Source organism: Bolinopsis microptera, chromosome 2 (genome assembly GCF_026151205.1).
Source record: "Bolinopsis microptera isolate Bmic1 chromosome 2, MBARI_Bmic_1.0, whole genome shotgun sequence".
Lineage (NCBI taxonomy): Eukaryota > Metazoa > Ctenophora > Tentaculata > Lobata > Bolinopsidae > Bolinopsis > Bolinopsis microptera.
This window is the reverse complement of record NC_087073.1, coordinates 380,763-393,583: the sequence shown is the minus strand read 5'-3', so window position 1 is coordinate 393,583 and position 12,821 is coordinate 380,763. Positions and strand designations below refer to the sequence as shown.

At 41.1% G+C, this 12,821-nt stretch overlaps 1 long non-coding RNA gene across 3 annotated transcripts in view; it reads right to left on the bottom strand.

Moving 5' to 3' along the window:
- The window catches only part of LOC134826523 (uncharacterized), a 68,003-nt gene extending 56,629 nt beyond the window's left edge, over positions 1-11,374 (bottom strand). The window contains exons 1-3 of one of the 3 annotated variants that reach the window (XR_010161711.1): positions 11,256-11,374; positions 9,853-9,971; positions 867-963 (exon numbers count right to left, since the gene is read on the bottom strand). This is a non-coding gene — a long non-coding RNA (uncharacterized LOC134826523). Of the gene's footprint in view, positions 1-866; positions 964-9,852; positions 10,032-11,255 lie in introns of those variants that run through there. The other 2 variants (XR_010161712.1, XR_010161713.1) reach the window with 2 other exon arrangements.
- Between the last annotated feature and the right edge of the window lie 1,447 nt (positions 11,375-12,821).

Genomic DNA, 12,821 nt, shown 5'->3' with positions numbered 1-12,821 from the left:
GGGTCAGGGTCAGGGTCAGGGTCAGGGTCAGGGTCAGGGTCAGGGTCAGGGTCAGGGTCAGGGTCAGGGTCAGGGTCAGGGTCAGGGTCAGGGTCAGGGTCAGGGTCAGGGTCAGGGTCAGGGTCAGGGTCAGGGTCAGGGTCAGGGTCAGGGTCAGGGTCAGGGTCAGGGTCAGGGTCAGGGTCAGGGTCAGGGTCAGGGTCAGGGTCAGGGTCAGGGTCAGGGTCAGGGTCAGGGTCAGGGTCAGGGTCAGGGTCAGGGTCAGGGTCAGGGTCAGGTTCAGGGTCAGGGTCAGGGTCAGGGTCAGGGTCAGGGTCAGGGTCAGGGTCAGGGTCAGGGTCAGGGTCAGGGTCCTGGGTCCTGGGTCAGGGTCAGGGTCAGCCGGGGGGTCAATTGTCGGGGGGTAAATTGTCGGGGGTCTATTGTCGGGGGGTTAATTGTCGGGGGGTCAATTGTCGGGGGGTCAATTGTTGGGGGGTCAATTGTCGCCCACCCTTCTGTTGAAGCCCTATTTTGCCTTAATAAGGAATTAAGGAACAATACAATGACTCTATATGGACACGAAAAAAGCTCGATGTATATGCTACAATTCTCGAAGTATCCTGCAATTCTAGGAATTGAAAAAATGTCTGTCCTTTCAGAGCAATTGAACTAACAGTAGCAATACGACGAACACGATAACTGCCTACAAATACACTAATAAACGGTCAATGCCCGGAAATTTCTCACAGTTAGCCAAGGTCGAACACAGCACTAAGCAGGGTGGGGCACAAGGAACGAATAGGGCACAACAATGAGTCTTATCTAAAACAAATAATATGAGAAGGAAGACTATGTCGTCTAAATTCTATAAAACGTTTACAAACCTGATAACTTGGGGTTGAGGAGAGAGTCTTCACAAGATAGATACCAGTTAGAAAGTAGTTGCTCGAATAAGTTGTTGTGATCCTGTACTTCTTATCACTGAAATTCTCCGCGTGAGTTTTTTATTTTACAGCTTTACAATAGGACGCGGGCAGTCGTATTCTAAAATGGTACTAACTCAGATGTCCCTCACATAAATCGAGGAATTAATTAACTGATATTAAGTAGGTAATTAACTAATCAAGAACAGCCCCGTAGCCAAGATAATCTGCCATGGCAGGCTAGTCCGACCGGACAGCTAGGGGACGTAAAGCCGAAGGAAACATTTTGAGAGAATTTGAGAATATTTCCACGTTATCCTGCATTTTCCACGTTATCCTGCATTTTCCACGTTATCCTGCATTTTGCCTTAGCTTTTTGAAAAAAAAAGGCCTCGATTTATGTGAGGGACATCTAAGCCCAGTAGATATTGGTACTGAGGCGTCTAATAGAGGGTGTCAAGAGTCGGAAACTGCCAGCTGTTCTGACATTTATAAACTTTAAGAAGGCTTTCTACAGTGTACATCGTGGGAAAGGGCTCAAGATTCTAGAAGCTTACGGTATTCCAGTCAAAATCGTACAGCTTATACGGCTTATGTACGAGAAGACAACGGCCAAAGTCCTAATATAACTCCAGACGGAGAGACTGTTGTTTGAGGTACTAGCAGGTGTGTTACAGGGTGAAACCTTAGCACCTTACCTCTTTGCAATAGTCATCGACTACTGTATGAGGCAAGCCATAGGTGATGATGCGGAGCGACTTGGACTCACTCTCGAACGTAAAAAAAGCAGAAGAGTGGGCCCCAAGATCATCACCGATGTGGACTTTGCAGATGATATACCACTTATTTCTGAGGACATGGACAAGGCCAACGAGTTCCTCAGTTCCTGCTCCGAGTAGAATCGCGGCGGCAGCGAGCGTATGGCTACACTTAAACGAAGGCAAGAGGATGATGATTAATCACTCTACACTCGACTGTCACGTGACTTTTTCAACCCGTTCTCTAGCTGGCCCTGAACGACTATTCGAAACCCTAACCCTCTTATCTGATCCCAACCCTAACCCTAACCCAATCCCTAACAAAAGCATATGCTGAAACCCTAACTGAACGAGAAATTCGACTAACTTCCTTATACGCACGGTCATATCACGTGATCAAAACAGTTTTTCGCCAGTATCTTGGCAGGGGAGCATTTTAACCCTATGTCATGGGGTGTGATTCTGAATCAACGTCCGAAAATACATCGATTCAAGCTGTTTTCAACTGTCGGGGGCCCTTTAACCCATATAATACCAACAACTCTAAACGTTCGAATTTTTTGACGAAATTTTGTTTCCGAAGCATTAAGACACCAACTCCGACGATGCAATAATAATTTTGAAAAAATTTATATTTTTTATAGCTTTTTCGACCCGTACTTTTAAAAGGTCATTGTTGGAGCTTGCTTTTTTGGAAAATTGTATCGTACTTTTAAAAGTACATCATATTTGAATGATGTACTTTTAAAAGTACGGGTTTAATAAATAATGTACTTTTAAAAGTACGGGTTTAATGAATAGTGCACTTTTGGTGGTACATTAGTTAGTTAAATAGAAACTCAGGGTCAGATAATAAAACTAAAAGCCTTGGTCAGAATGGCTGAATAAAATTTAAACAATACCATACAAAATTTAAGTGGTACACTGAATAAATCATGATGGTGGGAACAGCTATACTTATAAACTACTATCACAATTCCATTTACCAGTTTACTTAGTTTACTATCAATTTTACTAAAATTGTCAGGTTTTGTGCTTTTTACTCTAACTGATGATAAGGCTTAAAACAAAGCACACAAAGTGCAACGTCACACACTTCGCACTTATAGTTGCTGCGACCTTTGCAGCCATTCAAAGCACATCGTCTTTGCTTTGTTTTTACTGGCCAGTGAGTGTTAGTTCTACTCTCCAGGCGGACCTCTGGGGTAACTCTGTTGTCACCCTTCCACACTGCAACTCTTTGGCATAGCGATGATGGGGGCTGCAATCTCTTCTTCAGGTAGGCTATTGTTATTCGTCGAATGAAGTTCAGATATGTCAGTTTCGTCTTTTCATTCGAATGACATATCTCATACAAAGAATATGATGCTGCTTTCAGGCAATCAAGCGTATTTATTAGGTGTGGCCACCACCACTTTTTTCCCCTTAGAGAGATTCTGTAGCTAGCCACATGGCCATCAAACACATCAACGTTACCCATTCCCTTGTTATACTCCTTGACAAGGGATGGTCGTTTGATTTGAATCTTCTTCTTTTCTGCTTGACTGTACCGTTCCACATCTGTGATAGGATTAACAGTAAAGATGTTGGAACCAACATTCACGACGCTATTGTCATGCCATTTTACAATGGTCACCCCTGTAAACTCGTCAATTCCCTTTGAAAAGCTCCCACGCCCTTCTTTCTTAAGTGCAGAATCAGTCTTGGTGGGGCAACTATTTGTTCTCTGACTTTGAATAGTACAAGATGCTCCAAGCTCCATGGCAGAGAATATGGCTAACAGCTTATAGCTGGCAAACCAATTGTCATAAAAGACGTTACTTTCTTTGGGTTCAAGAATCTCCATGGCCAGTTGTAAGGTTACCCGACTGGTGAGGTTCTTTCCAGGATCTCCGCCAATTCCTTTCTTACCACAGTAAGGGAGGCAGTGGTACGGGAATCCCGATGAGCCAACCAGCCAAAAGTTTTTATAGCCGAATCGGATGCTTTTATCCTTCATGCGTTGTTTAGCGCTATGCATCCCGGTGTAAGGGACCATCTGCTCGTCAATACTAAACGTATTATCAAGGTTCTTGAACTTAGCCAGACTTTGATTCATGATGTCGTAGAGAGGTCTTACCTTCCAATACTTATCTGTGGTGTCCACATCTCGATTGTCCACGCAATGAATGTACTTCTTCAGCAAATTATATCGGTTCCTTGATATGGCATCAGTAACCACACTCACATTAGTATCAACATTTGAATCCCAATAGAGGTGTGCTTGAGGTAACTTGTGATAGCCCGACAAAAGCAAAACCCCGATAAATGTTTTAATTTCATCTTTGTTTGTCTTGAAGGTTAAATCGCCAAATCGGCTATGAGCATAACGCTCCGACTCTGTGATAATTTGGGTTAACAAACTGTTTTCGGGGTCATCTACAAGTCTCTCGAAAATTTCATGGGGTAGCAAACCACCGAAATCTTGGATCAGTTTTGATCTATTAGCAATAACCTTCTCACTGTATGATGGGCGAGGTGAAAGATTTGGAGCTTGAGCAGAGTCGGCAACCCACTTACACGAGTTATTAATCTTCGGGCAGAGTCCTAAAAGTTTATTGATCTTCTCAGATGTATCTGTTGATGTGTCTTCGACAATATTTTGAACTTCTGATCGAAAAGCGACTATGTCCGGATACTTATTATCAATAGCATTAGTTGAACTTCGTGTAATAGGGGCAGGGTTCGTCAATTGTTCTGTGTCCAATTCATTATCTGACTCTTCTCCTACAAAATGTAGCTCATAGGTTCCAGCAGTATCTTTTACCGCAGACAAGGGGAGATTATCACCATCATTGTCATCGATCATTTCCGTATCACTCTCAACACCATCCGGAGGAAGGATGACAACATCTATCTCATTCGAAGACACTGTGGTTGCCAGCTCTAGAGCTTCGTCCAGCGTTCTCAAGTTATTATGCAAAGAAGTTTGTTCTTCTCGAACATTAATACGGACATTTTTCTGTTTCTTCGCTTTATTTTTGGTCTTCGTGTTGCTTCGAGCTGATTGTCTGGATCCTGTAAACTGCTTCACATCTTTTTCTAGAATTTCCCTCTTAACTTCAGCCATCTTCTTTGATTTTGGGGATTTAGTCGATCTTGAAGGATCCACGTTTTCACCCGGTTGTTCCACGTCTTCCAGAGCGGCCTCTACTTCAATATATAACTCTTTCTTAATGTTTACAATCCTAGATCTTGTAACTGGTTTCCGATGTATGTTTACTATTGAATACTGACATGATTGTGTGCCATCAGCAATCTGCTGTTCCAACATAAGATTCCTTTCATCTTGTAGTCTGTGCATTTCCTCATCTGCGTTGTTTTCCTCCTCTAGAATTGTCTCAGCCTCTGCTACCCTCTTCTGTTCCTCTAGAACTCGCTTAGCTTCTGCTACTCTCTTCTGTTCCTCTAGAACTCTCTCAGCTTCTGCTACTCTCTTCTGCTCCTCTAGAACTCTCTCAGCTTCTGCTACTCTCTTCTGTTCCTCTAGAACTCTCTCAGCTTCTGCTACTCTCTTCTGCTCCTCTAGAACTCTCTCAGCTTCTGCTACTCTCTCCTGCTCCTCTACTACTCTCTCAGCTTCTGCTACTCTCTTCTGTTCCTCTAGTACTCTCTCAACCTCTGCTACTCTCTTCTGTTCCTCTAGAACTCTCTCAGCTTCTGCTACTCTCTTCTGTTCCTCTAGAACTCTCTCAGCTTCTGCTACTCTCTTCTGCTCCTCTAGAACTCTCTCAGCTTCTGCTACTCTCTTCTGTTCCTCTAGACCTCTCTCTACCTCTGCTACTCTCTTCTGTTCCTCTAGAACTCTCTCAGCTTCTGCTACTATCTTCTGTTCCTCTAGAACTCTCTCAGCTTCTGCTACTCTCTTCTGTTCCTCTAGAACTCTCTCAGCTTCTGCCACTCTCTTCTGTTCCTCTAGAACTCTCTCAGCTTCTGCTACTCTCTTCTGTTCCTCTAGAACTCTCTCAGCTTCTGCCACTCTCTTCTGTTCCTCTAGAACTCTCTCAGCCTCTGATACTCCCTTCTCATTCTCACCATTTTCGGTATTCTTTAGGTTGTGAAAAGCTTCTGGGAGCTTTAGGGTTTGTTTGTGGACATCCAGCATTCTCTTGCATTCCACAAACTGAATCTTGATCCCTCCTGATCCTCCTTTATAAATCTTCAGTACTCGAGCCGGCTCCCACTGTCTCCCCCATTCTTTGTAAACAAGATCGCCTACGTCGAATTTATGGTCCTGGTGTAGTTTAGTATTAGCTATTTAATAAATAAGTTCATCAATGTGAAATTGCCTATAATTGGATTGTATCTCATGATGACAGATGTAGAGAAGTAATATTATATAGCATAACAGTAGTGTATAACACACCAGGGTCGCATCTTTCTCAGGGCTCCTCTTTCTCCTCCTTCTTTTCGCTGTATCTGACAAATCCATGTACACGTCCTGTACTTAGCTAAGAAATGAACTAAAAATATACTAAGAAAAGAAAAATTACAACAAGAAAAGAAAATACTAAGCTAAGAAATGTTAGTCAATAAACCAGCAAATGGCGTTACAACAAAATCGATATTTCATGCCCCACGGAGAGCACTGCTGACAGTCTAATAAATTGAGACCGAAGTTTATTATAACCTGCACAAAATGAAACTGAAAGCTTATAATATAAAGACGTAATAAATATAAATAATATCGGATTAACATGCCTAAGGAGACCTCACACTATAATTACACGAAGTCATAGTCAACTGTGAAATTATGCCAGTGCTGGCGAATCAGAGCGGAAAATTTCTGTTCCGTTCTGATTCAGAACAATTTACCTGCCATGACAGTGTTACCGGCATTAATTAAGCCAGCACACATTGTGTAGTCTATATAAACCAGCATACATTGTGTAGTCTATATAAACCTGTACTTTTAAAAGTACATTAATCGTGAAACCTGTCCTTTTAAAAGTACATCATTCGAAGGTAATGAACTTTTAAAAGTACGTGCTTTTAAAAGTACATCGTTGTCTAGAATGATGTACTTTTAAAAGTACACCCAATTTACATCTCAATTAGAGGTAATTTATGATTTTTATGTCGCTCCACATTATTGCCTATTTATTGCACAATCGTTTAGGCAATTTAAAAAAACCAAATTTGGGATCCATCAAAGTTGGAGAATTGGCTGGTGGTACCGAGAATTTACCATTTTTCAAAGTACCATTTTTGAACACCTTTGCCAACATCCTATAAATCTCTTGCTTTTGTTAACCATCTGGTCAGGGTGCTAAAATCATCAGCAGACCTTTTTTAACTTAATGCAAAAAACTGCATCCAAAAATATTTGTCATGAGACAAGTTAGGTCACTGTTTATGAACCGTACTTTTAAAAGTACCGTGGAAGAATATGGGAGACCGGACAGCTAGGGGACGTAAAGCCGAAGGAAACATTTTGAGAGAATTTGAGAATATTTCCACGTTATCCTGCATTTTCCACGTTATCCTGCATTTTCCACGTTATCCTGCATTTTGCCTTAGCTTTTTGAAAAAAAAAGGCCTCGATTTATGTGAGGGACATCTAAGCCCAGCAGATATTGGTACTGAGGCGTCTAATAGAGGGTGTCAAGAGTCGGAAACTGCCAGCTGTTCTGACATTTATAAACTTTAAGAAGGCTTTCTACAGTGTACATCGTGGGAAAGGGCTCAAGATTCTAGAAGCTTACGGTATTCCAGTCAAAATCGTACAGCTTATACGGCTTATGTACGAGAAGACAACGGCCAAAGTCCTAATATAACTCCAGACGGAGAGACTGTTGTTTGAGGTACTAGCAGGTGTGTTACAGGGTGAAACCTTAGCACCTTACCTCTTTGCAATAGTCATCGACTACTGTATGAGGCAAGCCATAGGTGATGATGCGGAGCGACTTGGACTCACTCTCGAACGTAAAAAAAGCAGAAGAGTGGGCCCCAAGATCATCACCGATGTGGACTTTGCAGATGATATACCACTTATTTCTGAGGACATGGACAAGGCCAACGAGTTCCTCAGTTCCTGCTCCGAGTAGAATCGCGGCGGCAGCGAGCGTATGGCTACACTTAAACGAAGGCAAGAGGATGATGATTAATCACTCTACACTCGACTGTCACGTGACTTTTTCAACCCGTTCTCTAGCTGGCCCTGAACGACTATTCGAAACCCTAACCCTCTTATCTGATCCCAACCCTAACCCTAACCCAATCCCTAACAAAAGCATATGCTGAAACCCTAACTGAACGAGAAATTCGACTAACTTCCTTATACGCACGGTCATATCACGTGATCAAAACAGTTTTTCGCCAGTATCTTGGCAGGGGAGCATTTTAACCCTATGTCATGGGGTGTGATTCTGAATCAACGTCCGAAAATACATCGATTCAAGCTGTTTTCAACTGTCGGGGGCCCTTTAAGAACAATCTCAAAGATCGACTGATTTAGCACGCTCAAAGGCAAGACCAAGGTTATGACATTGAAATTTGAATATGGAGGATCGATCTAGCGACCTCTAAAGCATGAGGTGCCCTACAATGTAAGTTACATAGCACAGATAGGGAGATAAGGGTTAGAAAGGTAAAAGCATGGGGTGCCCTACATAGACTGAAGGATATTTGGAAATTCAAACCCTGAAAGAGCCTTAAGATTAGATTGTTCATAGCGTCTTGTGATCAGTATGCAGTACTGCTCTACGGATCAGAAACCTGGAAACTGACGAAGGCTCAAGAGAAAAGTATGGACGGGACATACACAAAGATGCTGCGTATGGCGCTGGGTATCTCATGGAAGAACAAGGTCAGCAATATAACTTTGTATGGTAGCCTACCAAGGCATCAGTTATTCAATTATGCCTTAAACGAAGGCAAGAGGATGATGATTAATCACTCTACACTCGACTGTCACGTGACTTTTTCAACCCGTTCTCTAGCTGGCCCTGAACGACTATTCGAAACCCTAACCCTCTTATCTGATCCCAACCCTAACCCTAACCCAATCCCTAACAAAAGCATATGCTGAAACCCTAACTGAACGAGAAATTCGACCAACTTCCTTATACGCACGGTCATATCACGTGATCAAGACAGTTTTTCGCCAATATCTTGGCAGGGGAGCATTTTAACCCTATGTCATGGGGTGTGATTCTGAATCAGCGTCCGAAAATACATCGATTCAAGCTGTTTTCAACTGTCGTGTCGGGGGCCCTTTAAGAACAATCTCGAAGATCGACTGATTTAGCACGCTCAAAGGCAAGACCAAGGTTATGACATTGAAATTTGAATATGGAGGATCGATCTAGCGACCTCTAAAGCATGAGGTGCCCTACAATGTAAGTTACATAGCACAGATAGGGAGATAAGGGTTAGAAAGGGAAAAGCATGAGGTGCCCTACATAGACTGAAGGATATTTGGAAATTCAAACCCTGAAAGAGCCTTAAGATTAGATTGTTCATAGCGGCTTGTGAGTCAGTACTGCTCTATGGATCAGAAACCTGGAAACTGACGAAGGCTCAAGAGAAAAGTTTGGACGGGACATACACAACGATGCTGCGTATGGTGCTGGGTATCTCATGGAAGAACAAGGTCAGCAATATAACTTTGTATGGTAGCCTACCAAGGCATCAGTTATTCAATTATGCAATTGACTGACGCCGAGTAGGGTTACGAAGCAGGAGATTAAAAATGGCAGGACACTGCATCAGACATCCTAAGCTACTTGCTAGTGATTTAGTCTTATGGGAACCTATGCATGGTAGAGCACAGCAAGGCCGACCAAGACAAAGCTACTTGTCTATGTTACTGAAGGAAGTTGTGACAAACTCTAAAGAGGAACTGCGAACCCTGATGCGGGACAGGAATATATGGATGGGGTTATCTGGCGCTTCGCCAAGTTCCTGCCTTAATCTTATTGCTGGCTACGTGGCTGATCAAGAACCAATAATTGTGGGAGAAAGATTGAGATTTGAGCTGTCTAGATACTGAGTATCTTATCGCTTTAAAATAGCGTGCTGGCAGTCGTATTCTTAAATGGTATTGGCACTTACTTAGAAATAGATGTCCCTAAAATTAATCAGCATATTTATTAATTAAAAAGTAATATAAAAGAAAGATTAAGTTGTTTTGTAAAACATTCACAAACCTGATATTTGATAACCTGGGGTAGGACGAAGTCTTCACAAGGTCAAGATAGATTAGTTAGGAATAAGGAAACAGGTTTCTTCTCAAAATCGTTTTTCAAAGTTTCTTGAAACTCAGTCACTGAAAACATTTTCAATCAAAAACCATTGAAAAAGGTGTACCAGAAGTTATACTTATAACATGTAAAATCCGGATTGGAGTATTGTTTATGAGTCGCCTGGTTGCGACTAATTGTATAAATTTGTATTGATCCCAGAAAAACCCAATTAGATCTACAAAAAGCTAGGTATAATTTCAGAAAAACCCAATTAGATCTACACCGAGCTTGGTATAATTTCAGAAAACCCCAATTAGATCTACAACAAGCTAGGTATAATTTTAGAGAAACCCAATTAGATCTTCAACAAGCTAGGTATAATTTCAGAAAAACCCAATTAGATCTACAACAAGCTAGGTATAATTTCAGAAAAACCCAATTAGATCTACAACAAGCTAGGTATAATTTCAGAAAAACCCAATTAGATCTACAAAAAGCTAGGTATAATTTCAGAAAAACCCAATTAGATCTACACCGAGCTTGGTATAATTTCAGAAAACCCCAATTAGATCTACAACAAGCTAGGTATAATTTTAGAGAAACCCAATTAGATCTTCAACAAGCTAGGTATAATTTCAGAAAAACCCAATTAGATCTACAACAAGCTAGGTATAATTTCAGAAAAACCCAATTAGATCTACAACAAGCTAGGTATAATTTCAGAAAAACCCCGATTCTAACATTTTGGTAATGACAAAGTACCATGTACTTTTATAATCATGTTTTGGGGTACCCCTTCTTTTTTTTGGGACAAAAAAAGTACCATGATACTTTTCGAAAATTTCATAAAACACCCACCCCCCCCCCCTCGGGTACTTTTAGGGTTATGTTCCATCAAAAAAGTACCTGCACCCCCCCCCCCCCCCCGGTCCCAGTCCCCCAAATTGCCTACAAACACATAACAAATCAAGTGCTCCAGGCCCCAGCCAGTTATAACATGTAAAGTGTAATTGTCCCAGGCCCCCAAACTGCCCACAAACACATAACTTAACTGGGGCGTAAAGTCCCTATTATTGGAGATGTACTAAATTGTAAGTGCTCCAGGCCCCAGCTATGCCAGGTGAAAATCTATATTAAATCACGGTACTTTCCAGTATCAGCCATAATAACCCAACTGAGACTAATATAACATCTGCATTGTATTGGTAATTTATATTATGTAGTAAGTTACACGAAAAAGAAAAAGAAACAGTACTCACTACCCCGAGTTTATAGCTGAATTTAGCTAAACTCGGGGTAGTGAGTAGCTGAATTTAGCTGAGTTTTATAACTTCAGAAAGTCTCTTTACTATAAATATTCCACGTACCTGCCAAGAAGTATAAGTGTCTCGTCAACAAAGATGCGTCGATTTAAACAAGCTAATAAAACAGGCCAGGTTTAGTGTAAGCTTACAAAGACACGAAATCGAGAATTAGAAAGAGTCACAAGTCACAACGAGCCTGACGAACCAAACCATTCGGATGTAGATTACTGGCATTCCAGAGTACAGGAACATGATTAAATGCGTCACGTGCACTTCACGTGACCCGTCCGAGAGCTCAGAATAGCGAGTTTAATGTCAGCAGGTAAGGTAACGTGATGTGTAACGTGACATTTCATTAGATCACGGCGGTATTATATTACCTACCTACACGGAGCTGAGAGTACTCAACACCTATCTAGCTGGTGAGTATTAGCCTGTAGCAGACCGGAATTGAGCCCTGTAATTTGTAGGTAATTGTTGTTGTGTAGCTGAGCTGCTCATATTGCATAATACAATTAAACTGTGTCACAAAGTTAGGGGTTTTGTGACAATCTAAGGATTTGTAGTGACAAAGCAAAAACTTGACAAATCATTTGGAGCAATGAGTTGTATATAAGTGACGTACGCTGCTGCAAGCTGCTGACACCTCGACAAAAGCTTCTCACGCTATTGTGCTTTTTATGGAGAAATACGTTAGTAGCGTTTTTGAGCTTGTTATTCTCTTTCAAAAGTATTCCAAGTGATTTGTATAAGTGCATATATTGACTCTGAATACATAGCAAAATAATTTTCCTCGATTCATGAAGTTTGAAAGAAGTTACAGCAATGCGCGCAATTTGGGGAGTGTGCTTTTGGCGGAGATATAATATGCAAGCCTCTTGATTATATAAACTGCGCCTATACGTATAAGTGACATGACGCTGCTGCAAGCTGCTGAAACTCTTTAAATTTAATGCGTGAGACAAATTAGAATGAGGGAAGCTAGACTTCCCATAAACGTTGGATAACGTGCCGGACAACGCTCATTATATAGACCACCGTATTGCAGACTGCAGAGTTATGTCTATCTTGTTTGTTAGTTTGTTCGTTATTATTTGTAACTGCTGCATGTTTATTGTTTAAAGATGTGGTGGACTGGTACCTGTCAAGTCATCACTTATTACTCAATAGAATACAGTGTTCTATATATTACTCAATATACTACTATACTTCTATACTATATATTACTCAATATACTACTATACTACTATACTATATATTACTCAATATACTACTATACTACTATACTATATATTACTCAATATACTACTATACTACTATACTATATATTACTCAATATACTACTATACTACTATACTATATATTACTCAATTCTACGAACATTAGACATAAATACACCGATTATTGCCCGTAACCCGCCACCTTTATATTTAATTAGAGAATTATTTATTTCTTTATATTTAAATAATAATATTAGACATTAGTAAGACTCCTCTTTTCTAACACAGTTCTTAGAGTAAACGTTAACGGAACGCTATCAGCTCAGTTTCTGAGTCTGCTGGGCGCTTTTCAGGGTGACTGCCTTTACATTTGTACTTGCAGGTGCAATCTGTGACCATCCTCGCATAC